Source organism: Sorex araneus, chromosome 1 (assembly GCF_027595985.1).
Source record: "Sorex araneus isolate mSorAra2 chromosome 1, mSorAra2.pri, whole genome shotgun sequence".
Lineage (NCBI taxonomy): Eukaryota > Metazoa > Chordata > Mammalia > Eulipotyphla > Soricidae > Sorex > Sorex araneus.
The window spans coordinates 95,219,688-95,233,590 of record NC_073302.1 but is presented as its reverse complement, the minus strand read 5'-3'; positions in this window follow the sequence as shown (position 1 = coordinate 95,233,590).

The window sequence follows — 13,903 nt, the reverse complement described above, 5'->3', positions numbered from 1 at the left end:
GAGCTTGGAGAATGACAAACAAAAGGAGCCCAATCCGAAAAGGAAGAAGGAAATAATAAAACTTACAGCAGAAATTAATGAGATGGAAACCAAAAAAGCAATCCAAAAGATCAATGAAACCAAGAGCTGGTTCTTTAAGAAAATAAACAAGATTGATAAACCTCTAGCAAGACTCACAAAAAAAAGGGAGAGAGAAAACCCTAATAAACCAAATTAGAAGTGAAAAGGGGGACATTACAACAAAAATTAAATTCAACGGATCCTCAGAGATGACTGAGAATCTTTATGCCGCGAAACATGAAAACTTCGAGGAAATGGATAAATTCCTATACTCCTATAGCCTCCCAAGGCTAAACCAAGAAGACCTGGAATACCTGAACAGACTTATCACCATCAAAGAAATTGAAAGGGTAATAAAAAGTCTCCCCAAGCACAAAAGTCATGGCCCAGATGGATTTACTTGTGAATTATTCCAAACCTTTAAAGAGGACTTACTCCCAATCCTCTTTAAGCTTTTCCAGGAAATTGAAGTATCAAAAACACTACCAAACAGTTTCTATGAAGCAAATGTCACCCTGATACCAAAAACAAAGATACCATAAAGAAAGAGAATAACAGACCAATATCCCTAATGAGCACAGACGCAAAGATCCTCAACAAAATATTAGCAAATAGAATCCAAGGACTCATCAAAAAGATCATACACCATGACCAAGTAGGATTCACCTAAGGGATGCAAGGACAGTTAAACATTCGCAAGTCAATCAACATAATTCATCATATTAAGAAAAGAAATAATAAAAACCATGTGATCATATCAATAGATGCAGAGAAAGCATTTGACAAAATTCAGCACCCGTTTATGATGAAAACTCTCAGAAGAATGGGCATCGAAGGAACTTTCCTCAATATACTCAAAGCCTTCTACCAAAAGCACACAGCAAGTATCACTCTCAATGGGGAAAAACTGAAAGCCTTCCCTCTAAGATTGGGCACAAGGCAAGGTTGCCTGCTTTTGCCACTCCTATTCAATATAGTATTGGAAGTCCTGGCCATAGCAGTCAAAGACTCTACAGAAAAGCTCCTAGAAACAATAGGTCGATATAGTAAAGTGGCAGGCTACAAAATCAACACCCAAAAGTCCATGGCTTTCTTATATACAAATAATGAAAGAGAAGAAAGAGACATGTAAAAAATCCCCTTCACAATAGTACCTCAGAAAATCAAGTACCTTGGAATCAGCTTAACCAAAGAGGTGAAGGACCTATACAAGGAAAATTACAAAACACTACTTCAAGAAATAAAGGAGGACACTAGGAAATGGAGAAACACCCCCTGCTCATGGATAGGGAGAATTAACATGATCAAAATGGCAATACTGCCCAAAGCACTATACAAATTTAATGCCGTCCCTATCAGGATACCCATGACATTTTTCAAAGAAATAGACAAAACACTCCTGAAATTTATATAGAACAATAAACTCCCAAGAATAGCTAGAGCAATCCTTGGAAAAAATAAGATGTGTGGCGTCACCTTCCCCAACTTCAAACTCTACTACAAAGCAGTAGTAATTAAAACAGCATGGTATTGAGATAAAAACAGACCTGCAGACCAATGGAACAGAGTTGAATATCCTGTCACAGATGCCCAAATGTATGGCCACTTAATCTTTGACAAAGGAGCAAGAAATGCAAAGTGGAACAAGGAAAGTCTCTTCAACAAGTGGTGCTGGGAAAACTGGATAGGTACTGCAAAAATAATTAACTCTGACCTCTGTCTAATGCCAGGGAAAAAAGTCAGATCAAAGTGGACTAAAGACCTCAATATCAGACATGAATCTATAAGGTTTATAGAAGAAAATGTAGGCAAAACTCTCCATGACATTGAAGTTAAAGGCATCTTTAAGGATGAAACAGCACTGACCATGCAAGTGGAATCAAACATAAACAAATGGGACTACATCAAACTAAGAAGCTTCTGCACTTCAAAAGAAAGAGTGACCAAAATACAGAAAGAGCCCACAGAATGGGAAAGAATACTTACCCAATACCCATCTGATAAGGGGTTAATATCCAGGATATACAAGACACTGTAGAATTGTATAAGAAAATACCTCCAACCCCATCAAAAATGGGAAGTAGAAATAAACAGAAGTTTCCTCAAAAAAGAAATACAAATGGCCAAAAAGCACATGAAAAAATGCTCCACATCGCTAGTCATCAGGGAGATACAAATCAAAACAATGAGATATCATCTTACACCACAGACCCTGGCACACATTCAAAAGAACAAAAACAACCAGTGCTGGCATGGATGTGGGGAAAAAGGGACGCTCGTTCACTGTTGGTGGGAATGCCATCTGGTCCTGCCTTTCTGGAAAACAATATGGACAATCCTTCAAAAACTAGAAATTGAACTTCCATATGACCCCGCAATACTACTTTTGGGACTATATCCCAGGATGCTAAAAGGCACAGTAGAAATGACATCTGTACCTGTATATTCATTGCAACACTGTTCACAATAGCCAAAATCTGGAAACAACCCGGGTGCCCTAAAACCGATGACTGGTTAAAGAAACTTTGATACATCAACACAATGGAATTCTATGCAGCTATTAAGAGAGATGAAGTCATGAAATTTGCTTATAAATGGATAAACATGGAGAGTATCATGCTAAGTGAAATGAGTCAGAAAGAGAGGGACAGACATAGAGGGACTGCACTCATTTGTGTAGTGTAGTGTAGCATCACATGAGGCTGACACCTAAGAATGATAGATACAAGGGCCAGGTGGATTGCCCCATAGCTGAAAGACTGCTTAATGAGCTAAGGAGAGAAGGCAGATGGAATAGAGAAGGGATCACTAAGAAAATGATGGCTGGAGGAACCAGTTGGGATGGGAGATGCATGCCAAAAGTAGATAATGTGCCAAACATGATGACCTCTCAGTGTATTTGTTGCAAGCTATAATGCCCCAAAATAGAGAGTTTGGGGAATATTGTCTGCCTTAGAGGCAGGAGGAGGGTGGAAAGGGGAGGTGGAATAACCAGGATATTGGTGGTTGGGAGTGTGCACTGGTGGAGGGATGGGTGTATGATCATTTTGAGATTGTAACCCAAACATGAAAGCTTGTAACTATCTCACGGTAATTCAATAAAATTTAAAAAAAAGAAAATCAAGCAGGTAAAAAACATAATCAAGGGATATATACAGCAGGAACAAATCACACTCTTAAACATATACACATGTAATGAGGGGCCAGAAAAATACTTAAACTACTGTTAATAGACTTCAAGGAGGACATTGAAAGCAAGACAATAGTAGTCGAGACTTCAATATCACCTTATAATCTCTTTATAAATAAGTAGACTAAAATTCAGCAAGAAAGTACTTGCTTTGAAGGAAGAAATGGAAGAGAGATAATATATATGTACAGGGCTTCTCATGCCCCCCATAACGAATAAACATTCGTTTCCATACACATGGAACATTTTCCATGATAGACCACTTGTCTGGCCACAAAACATATTTCAATTGAATCAAAAAGATAGACATTGTATTAACTATCTTTTTAGAAAACTATGCACTGAAGATAGAAGTTAATCACACACAGAAATTTAGAATCAAATCAAACACCTGGAAATAAAACAGCTCAATTGGTCAGAGAAGAAATCAAGGAAGAAATCAAAAGATACCCGAAAACAAATGAGAATGAAGACACAAACAGAATGAAGACAAGGAAGAAATCAAAAGATATCTGGAAACAAATGAGAATGAAGACACAAACTACCAGAACTTGTGGGACACAGCGAAAGCAGTTTTAAGGGAAAATTTATAGCTCTCCAAGCATTTCTCAGGAAGGAAGAAAAAGCCTACATAAATAACTTGACTCCACAGCTCAAGATCTTAGAAAACGACCAACAAAAGGAGCACAAACCAGGCAGGAGGAAAGAAATAATAAAATTTAGAGCAGAACTTAATGACATGGAAACCCAGAATATAATTCCAGAGATCAGTGAAACCAAGAGCTGGTTCTTTGAGAAAATAAACAAGATCGATAAACCACTAGCAAGACTCACAAAGAAACAGAGAGCCCCCTGCGCTCTGCGGCCCTGCGAGAAACTGCCCCCAAGTCGGCGTCCTGCCAGCTTGGGCTCTTCTGGACCCTACCTCCACTTTGCTGCCACTGCCAGTCAACCCCAGCGCCGCCCCAACTCACACGTCCTGCCCAGGTAACCATCCGGGAACGCCCCCCTGCGCTCCGTGGCCTTGCGAGAAACTGCGACCCAGCCAAGAAGATACTAGGGGCATGGCCTGTATCTCAGTGAGCGTGGTCTCAAAATGGGCGTGGCTTCCCATCGGAGTGGCGCCCACTAATGAGGCCGCAGTTATTATTTTTTACCTTAGCACAATAGGTATTGTCTATTTCTTTGAAAATCACTTTAGTCATCTCAACCACTTATGCAAAATACCCATTAGCTTAGTATAACTTTATAAAAGCTATCAGTGAATAAGGGAAGCTTAGCACAACCAGAGTCCCTCCTTCCTACACAAGAGGGAACAGGAATAAATAACTACAAAGTTCCAACTCTACACTTCCGTAACAATATGAAGAAGCAGCGAAAATCCCCTCCAAGAAGAGAGGGAGAAGAAAAGATTACAGAAACATCAACAGGGGCTACTCACATCTACGACCTCTCAGATAAACAATTCAGAGAGGAAATCTGGAGGAGAGTTGATGTACTCCAATAAACCATGGAACAGACATCCAATAAATTAAGGGAGGATATGAATGAAGCACTGGAACGGTCTAACAAGAAAATGCAGGAAGAAATGAGAGCAGAAATTTCAAAGCTACGAACGGAAGTCACACAAATAAAGGAGTCGGTAGATGAATTAAAAATCTCAGTAGGTGCCCTCAACAGTAGAATGACTACAGCCGAAGACAGAATCAGTGACCTTGAAGATGAGCTGCAGAAAGCTTACAGACAACAAAAAAATAATGGCAAAAGACCTCAAAATGGCTATGGAGAGAATCAGAGTCCTTGGGGATGACTTCAAGAGGAACAACATCAGAATCATTGGAGTACCAGAACCACAGTGAAGTAACCCAATGAAAAAAACACAGTCAAAGACATCATTGCTAAGAAATTCCCAGAGCTGGAGAAGGCAGGCATCCAGATCCAAGGAGTACCAGTAAAAGAGACCCAAATAAAAAGACTCCAAGGCATATCATAGTCAGAATGACGGATGCTATGGATAGAGACACAATTCTGCAAGCAGCGAGGTCAAAGAAAGAAATCACATACAAAGGAGCACCCCTCAGATTTACAGCAGACCTGTCGGGGAACCCTCTGAGCCCGAAGACAGTGGTGGGACATAGTGAAAAAACTCAACGAAATGAACGCCTCACCAAGAATACTTTATCTGGCTAAACTCTCACTCAAACTCGAAGAAACCATACACTATTTCTCGGATAAACAACAGCTCGGGAACTTCATTGACTCAAAACCAAACTTGACAGAAGGTCTAAAGGGGCTACTGTAAGACAAGGAGGAGCCCCATAAGAACAACAAAACCCACAGAAAGATGACACAAAACCCCATCACAATAATTTCTTTCAATGTCAACGGCCTAAATGCACATATAAAGAGACAAAGAGTGGCAAAATGGGTCTGGAAATTAAATGCAACATTCTGCTTCCTGCAAGAAACACACATGAACAAACAGAGAAAACATAGACTCAAGGTCAAAGGATGGAAAGCAATCCTGCAAGCAAACAACTCCCTTAAAAAAGCTGGAGTGGCCATCCTAGTATCCGACAACATAGATTTCAGGTTGAAAAAGATTAAAAGGGACAGCGAAGGTCATTTTCTGTTTATCAAGGGATACGTACAACAGGAAGAAATCATACTCTTAAACGTATACGTTCCTAATGAATGACCGGCTAAATATTTAAAACAACTCCTAACAGACTTCAAAGAGGACATCACTAACAGCACAATAGTAGTCGGAGACTTCAATACCGCCTTATCACCTCTAGATAGATCCACAAGAACAAAACTCAGCAAGGAAACACTGACTCTGAAAGAAGAAATTGAAGAGAGAGGCTGAATAGACCTATACAGGGCTTTACACCCTCAAAAGAAAGAATACACATTCTTTTCCAGTGCACACGAAACATTTTCTAAAATAGACCATGTACTGGGCCCCAGAACGTACCTCAATAGAATCAGAAAAATAGAAATTGTATCAACCATATTTTCAGACCATGATGAGCTGAAGATAGAAGCTAACCACTCACTGAGACGGAGAAACAAATCAAACACGTGGAAATTAAACAATTCAATGTTGAACAATGAGTGGGTCAGGAAGGAAATCAAGGAAGAAATCAAAATATACTTAGAAACAAATGAGAATGAAGACACGAGCTACCAAAACCTATGGGACACAGCTAAAGCGTATTAAGGGGAAAATTTATAGCTCTCCAAGCATTCCTCAGGAAGGAAGAAAGGGCCTACATAGATATCTTGACTTCACAGCTCAAGTGCTTAGAAAAGGACCAGCAAAAGAAACCCAAACCAGATGGAAGGAAAGAAATAATAAAAATTAGAGCAGAAATTAATGACATCGAAACAAAAAAAAATCCGAAAGATCAATGAAACAAAGAGCTGGTTCTTCGAGAAAATAAATAAGATTGATAAACCGCTAGCAAGACTCACAAAGAAAGAAAGAGAGAGAACAATAATAAATTGAATCAGAAATGAAAAGGTTGACATCATAAAAGAAACCAGTGAGATTCAAAAGATCATTAGAGACTACTTTGAAGGACTATACGCCACAAAACAGGAGAACCTAAAAGAAATGGATGAATTCCTTGATTCCTACAATCTCCCAAGACTGAACAAAGAAGACCTGAAATACCTGAATAGACCCATCAATGTTAAGTTAATTAAAACTGTAATCAAAAATCTCCTCAAAAACAAATGCCCAGGCCCAGATGGTTTCACTGGTGAATTCTTCCAATCATTTAAAGAAGACCTGTTGCCAGTTCTCCTCAAGCTTTTCAAGGAAATTGAAAAAATAGGAACTCTCCCAAACAGTTTCTATGAAGCATACATCTCCCTAATACCAAAAGCAAACAAAGACACCACTAAGAAAAAAATTATAGACCAATATCACTGATGAACACCGATGCGAAGATCCTCAACAAAATATTAGCAAAGAGGATCCAACAACTCATCTAAAAGATCATACATCATGACCAAGTGGGATTCATCCTGGGGATGCAAGGATGGTTTAACATTCGGAAATCAATCAACATAATCATCATATCAACAAAAGTAAATATAAAAACCATATGATAATATCAATAAATGCAGAGAAAGCATTTGACAAGATCCAACATCCGTTCATGATGAAAACCCTCACCAAAATGGGGTTTTGGGGAACTTTCCTCAAGATAGTCGAAGTCATCTACCACAAGCCTAGGACAAGCATTATCCTCAACGGGGAAAAACCAAGGGCCTTTCCTCTAAGATCAGGCACAAGACAAGGATGCCCACTCTCACCACTTCTCTTCAATATAGTACTGGAAGTACTTGTGATAGCCCTTAGACAAGAAAAAGAGATAAAGGGCATCCATATAGGAAAGGAAGAAATCAAACTCTCACTATTTGCAGACGATATGATACTATATCTAGAGAAGCCTAAAGCCTCTACTAAGAAACTCTTAGAAACAATAGACTTATACAGTAATGTTGCAGGCTACAAAATCAATACCCAAAAATCAATGGCCTTCCTATACAAAAACAATGAGTCAGAGGAAAGGGACATGAAAAAAGCAATCCCATTCACAATTGTGCCCCAGAAAATCAAGTACCTCGGAATCAGCTTAACCAAGGAAGTAAAATACCTCTACAAAGAAAACTATAAAACGCTACTCCATGAAATAAAAGAGGACATGAAGAAATGGAAACATATACCCTGCTCGTGGATAGGGAGAACCAATATTGTCAAAATGGCAATACTCTCCAAAGCATTATACAGATTCAAAGCGATCCCTATAAGGATACCAATGATATTCTTCAAAGAAATGGATCAAGCAATCCTAAAATTCATATGGAATAACAAACGCCCACGGATCGCTAAAACAATTCTTGGGAAAAAGACGATGGGAGGCATCACCCTTTCCAACCTCAAACTTTTTTACAAAGCAGTAACAATTAAAACAGAATGGTGCTGGAACAAAGGCAGAGCCGCAGACCAATGGAACAGGGTGGAATTTCCCTACACACAACCCCAAATGTATGATCATCTAATCTTTGATGAGGGAGCAAGAGATGTGAAGTGGAGCAAGGAAAGCCTCTTTAACAAATGGTGTTTGCACAACTGGACAACCACATGCAAAAGAATGGGCTTAGACCTCAACCTGACACCATGCATAAAAGTCAGATCAAAATGGATTAAAGACCTCAACATCAGACCACAACCCATAAGGTATATTGAAGACAAGGTCGGCAAAACCCTCCACGATATTGAAGATAAAGGTATCTTCAAAGATGACATGCAACTGGCCAACCAAGTGGAAACAGAGATCAACAAATGGGACTACATTTAACTAAAAAGTTTCTGCACCGCAAAAGTTACAGTGACCAGTATGCAAAGACTATCTACAGAATGGGAAAGGATATTCACCCAATACCCATCAGAATAGGGGTTGATATCAAGGGTATATAAGGCACTGGTTGAACTCTACAAGAAGAAAACATCCAACCCCATCAGAAAATCGGGCGAAGAAATGAACAGAATCTTTACCAAGGAAGAGATACGAATGGCCAAAAGGCACATGAAAAAGTGCTCTACATCACTAATCAACAGGGAGATGCAGATCAAAACAACCATGAGATACCACCTCACACCTCAGAGACTAGCACACATCCAAAAGAACAAAAGCAACCGCTGTTGGAAAGGTTGTGGGGAGAAAGGGACCCTTCTACACTGCTGGTGGGAATGCCGACTGGTTCAGCCCTTTTGGAAAACTATATGGACGATTCTCAAAAAATTAGAAATTGAGCTCCCATTTGACCCAGCAATACCACTGCTGGGAATATATCTCAGAGAAGCAAAAAAGTATAGTCGAAATGACATCTGCACTTATATATTCATTGCAGCACTGTTTACAATAACCAGAATCTGGAAAAAACCCGAGTGCCCTAGAATAGATGACTGGTTGAAGTAACGTTCATACATCTATACAATGGAATACTATGCAGCTGTTAGAAAAAATGAGGTCATGAAGTTTGCATGTAAGTGGATCAGCATGGAAAGTATCATGCTAAGTGAAATGAGTCAGAAAGAGAGAGACAGACATAGAAAGATTGCACTCATCTGTGGAATATAGAATAATAGACTAGGAAACTAACACCCAAGAATAGTAGAAATAAGTACCAGGAGGTTGACTCCATGGCTTGGCGGCTGGTCTCTCATTCTGGGCAATTCAGAGAATGGAACACCAAGTAAAATGTGATCGGAGGTCATGCGGGGGAAGGGTGATGCGTGCTGAATGTAGGCTAGAGAATGAACACAATGGCCACTCAACACCTTTATTGCAAACCAGAACACCTAATCAGAGAGAGAGAACAAAAGGGAATTCCCTGCCATTGTGGCAGTGTGGGGTGGGGGAAGACGGGACTGGGGACGGTGGGAGGGATGCTGGGTTTACTGGTGGTAGAGAATGGGTACTGGTGAAGGGATGGGCCCTCGAAATTTGTATGGTGTAAACATGAGCACAAAAATGTATAAATCTGTAACTATACCCTCACGCTGACTTACTAATTAAAAATAAATAAAGTATAAAATAAAAAAATTTGCCAATGACAAACATCATCAAAACCTGTTGTAATTTCAGTATTCAAAAAAAAAAAAGAAAGTATCATGCTAAGTGAAATGAGTCAGAAAGAGAGATAGACATAGAAAGATTGCACTCGTCTGTGGAATATAGAATAACAGAGTAGGAGACTAACACCCAAGAATAGTAGAAATAAGTACCAGGAGGTTGAATCCATCATTTGGAAGCTGGCCTCACATTCTGGGGAGAGGGCAACTCAGAAAAGGGATCACCAAGTATAATGCGTTCGGAGGCCATGCGGGGGAAGGGTGATGAGGGCTCAATGTGGGTTAGAGACTGAACACAGTGGCGACTCAACACCTTTATTGCAAACCACAACACCTAATTAGAGAGAGAGAACAGAAGGAAATACCCTGCCACAGTGGCAGGGTTGGGTGTGGGGGAGATGTTATAGGGAGGGTAGGAGGGATGCTTGGTTTACTGGTGGGGGAGAATGGGCACTGGTGAAGGGATGGGTTCTCGAACTTTGTATGAGGGAAACATGAGCACAAAAAGTTATAAATCTGTAACTGTACCCTCACAATGATTCACTAATTTAAAATAAATAAATTAAAATTAAAAAAATAAGAAACAGAGTGAGTGAGAGAGAGAGGGAACCCTAATAAACCACATCAGAAATGAAAATGAGGACATCACAACAGAAACCAACGAAATGTGAAAGATCATCAGAGATTACTCTGAAATTCTGTATGCCATGAAACAAGAGAACATGGAAGACATGGATAAATTCCTGGATTTCTATAACCTCTGAATTCTGAATCAACAGTATTTGTAATACCTGAACAGACTTATCACTATCAAGGAACTTGAAACAGTAATCAATATTCCCCCCCCTCAAAAAAAGTCCAGGTTTAGATGGATTCTGAGTCAAATTATTCCAAATATTTAAAGAAGATGTATTACCTGTCCTTTTCAAACTTTCCCAGGAAATTGAAGAAACAGAGACTTTCCCAAACAGTTTATATGAGGCACATATCACCCTAATATCAAAAGCAAAGCAGACAGAGGCACCACAAAAAAGAGAAAATTACAGTCCAATAACTCTGATTAACATGGATGCAAAACTTCTCAACAAAATTTTAGCAAACAGAATCCAATGACTCACCAAAAAGATCATACACCATGAACAAGTAGGATTTAACAGTCTGCCTGTTAAACAAGGATGGTTTAATATATGCAAGTCAATCAACACAATGCAATATATCAATAAAAGAAAAAATAAAAGCCATGTGATCATATTAATAGATTCAGATAAAGCATTTGACAAGATCCAGCACCCATTTATGATAAAAACTCTCACCGAAATGGGAATTGAGGGAACTTTCTTCAATATAGTCAAAGATGTCTACCACAAGGCCATGGCAAGTATTATCCTCAATGGGGAAAATCTAAGAGCCTTCCCTCTAAGATCAGGGACAAGACAAGGTTGCCCAGTCTCTCCACTCTTATTCAATATAGTACTGAAAGTACTTGCCATAGCAGTTAGGCAAGAAAAAGACATTAAGGACATCCAGACAGGAAAAGAAGAAATCCCGCCCGCTCTCACTATTTGAAGATGAAATGATACTATACTTAGAGAACTCTAAAGCATCTACCAAGTTGCTCCTAGAAACAATAGACGTGTATAGTAAAATTGTAGGCTATAAAACGAATACCCTAAAGTCCATGACTTTCCTTTATGCAAATAATGAGAGAAGAAAGTGATATGAAATAAACAATCCTGTTCACAGTCATGCCACAGAAAATCAAGTACCTCAGAATCAGTTTAACTAAGGATGTAAAGGACATGTACAAAGAAAACTACAAAACACTACTTCAAGAAATAAAAGAGAACACGAGGAAATGGAAACATATCTCCTGCTCATGGATTGGGAGAATTGACATTGTAAAAATGGCAATACTCCCCAAAGCATTATACAGATTCAATGCGATTCCTATAAGGATATCCATGACATTCTTCAAAGAAATTGATCAAACACTCCTGAAATGGAACCAAAGCCTCCAAGAATAGCTAATGCAATACCTGGGGGAAAACACAGTGGTCTGCTTAGAATAGTGCCAGGCACATTGGATGTTGTACATAAATGGTTCTGCTCAATCAGTTACTATTTGAATTCCTTCCACAAAGCTTTCCACTACTGAAGGAATAGAGGCAGGAATTGGAATCTAGGTTTTAATCCAACCCCCTCCTTCAGAAACCAGTGAAGGAGGGAGGAGAGGCCATCTACTATGTGAGAGATACAGTAAGTCTTTATGAGCTACAAGTAGCCTTTCTTTTTTCTTTTTTACAATATGAAATGTAAACTTTATTTTTTATTCCCTTTTAAAAAATTTATTTATTTATTTTTAAGGGTACAGTTACAGATTTATACATGTTTTTTCTCATGTTTTCCCCATACAAAGTTCAAGAACCCATCCCTTCACCAGTGCCCATTCTCTACCACCCTCCCCAGTCCCGTCTCCCCACCCCCCCCCACACTGTCACTATGGCAGGGTATTCCCTTTTGTTCTCTCTCTGTGATTAGATGTTGTGGTTTGCAATAAAGGTAGCCTTTCTTTTACTGGAAAGACACTGGACAGCTCAGTAACTCAGAGAAGATGCCAATTTGTGCCGATGTTGTTTCTCTTCTATTTTTTTAAAATGCAAAACAAAACAAAGAACTAACAGTCTGCCTTCTCCAAAGTTCCACACCATTAGGACTATATTTCAGGACCAGTTATGCTTGGAGCTTCATGTAGAACACTATCCAACAACGATGTGGAATCCAGACAAATGTTTTAAAAATAATATTCTCAAGTTGCTAATCACTCAACTCTATCTCCTGTAGTCCTGGTAGCTTTCAATATCACTTTAAAAAGCAAATGCAGCTTTTATTTTCTCTTATTCAAGTTTCTGAAAAGCTGATGATCTTTGCATCAAAAATCCCTCTCCTCAAATAACGGGCTACATTTTACTCTTTTCTGTGTCCTTTTGGTAAGAATTGTGTTTTAACCAGGCTGCCAGGCAATGATCTGGGTACAGAATGAATGCCTGCTTTTAACCATTGACCTCAGAAATGCCAATCAGAGGAGCCCCTCAGATTTTCATCACAGGATCATAGAGCATCTTTTGTGTCTTGCATGAGAGACACAGTCAGACACTACCCCAAAGGATTTCCCAATGAACTTTGTACACATCAAAGTAAAAGTTTGAAAGCTTCCTAAAATGCATTCCTTTGCAAACAGAAGTGTTGTACATTAGTGATCTTTTTGCAATGGCCATACAAATCAAGTCTTTCCCCTTTCTCTCACTCTAAGACCAGCATCTGAAAATAAGACAGTAGATAATAAAAGAAAACTTTGGTATAAATGCCAAAAAATGCCATGTAAAGTAAAGCCACAACCCATAGGCCCTACAAAGGCCCAAGAGTATCAAGAGAAACTAGAAGTAAGGAGATTGGGAAAGAGCCTGCAACAATGCCCAAGGAAACCCCATATACAGAGCCCTGGTTTGGACTGGTATAAAAGCCAGCTGGCTCAAGTCTGAACCAGACGACACATATCTGTGAATGGGATTTTCCCTCTAGCATTGCTATTTACATAACCTAGTTATTGATGTTTATAATTATTTTCATAAGAGCAGGTTCCAGTGTTAACATTTAGATTTATCATATGAATCTAAACACATTACTTCTAGAAGAAAACTAATTATGTACAAGCAGGCTTCAAGATAACAACTGTTTCACATTGAAATGAGACTATTTCAGTGGTATGTCCAAAGGATATGAATGCCATCCCTATGGTTTGCGTGGGTTGACTTCCAAAAATTGGTCTGAGTGTTCTTGTTTCCAGAAACTCAATTCGGTATAGGAACTGTAATCTAAAACTGAAAAACAGAGGAGCATTAATAGGAAATAAAGCTTTCATAATCCCACTGTCTTAATACAACCATCTTCATACATTAATTTTGAAGTAATTTTTTTAACAGAAGCTATATATTTTACAGCAA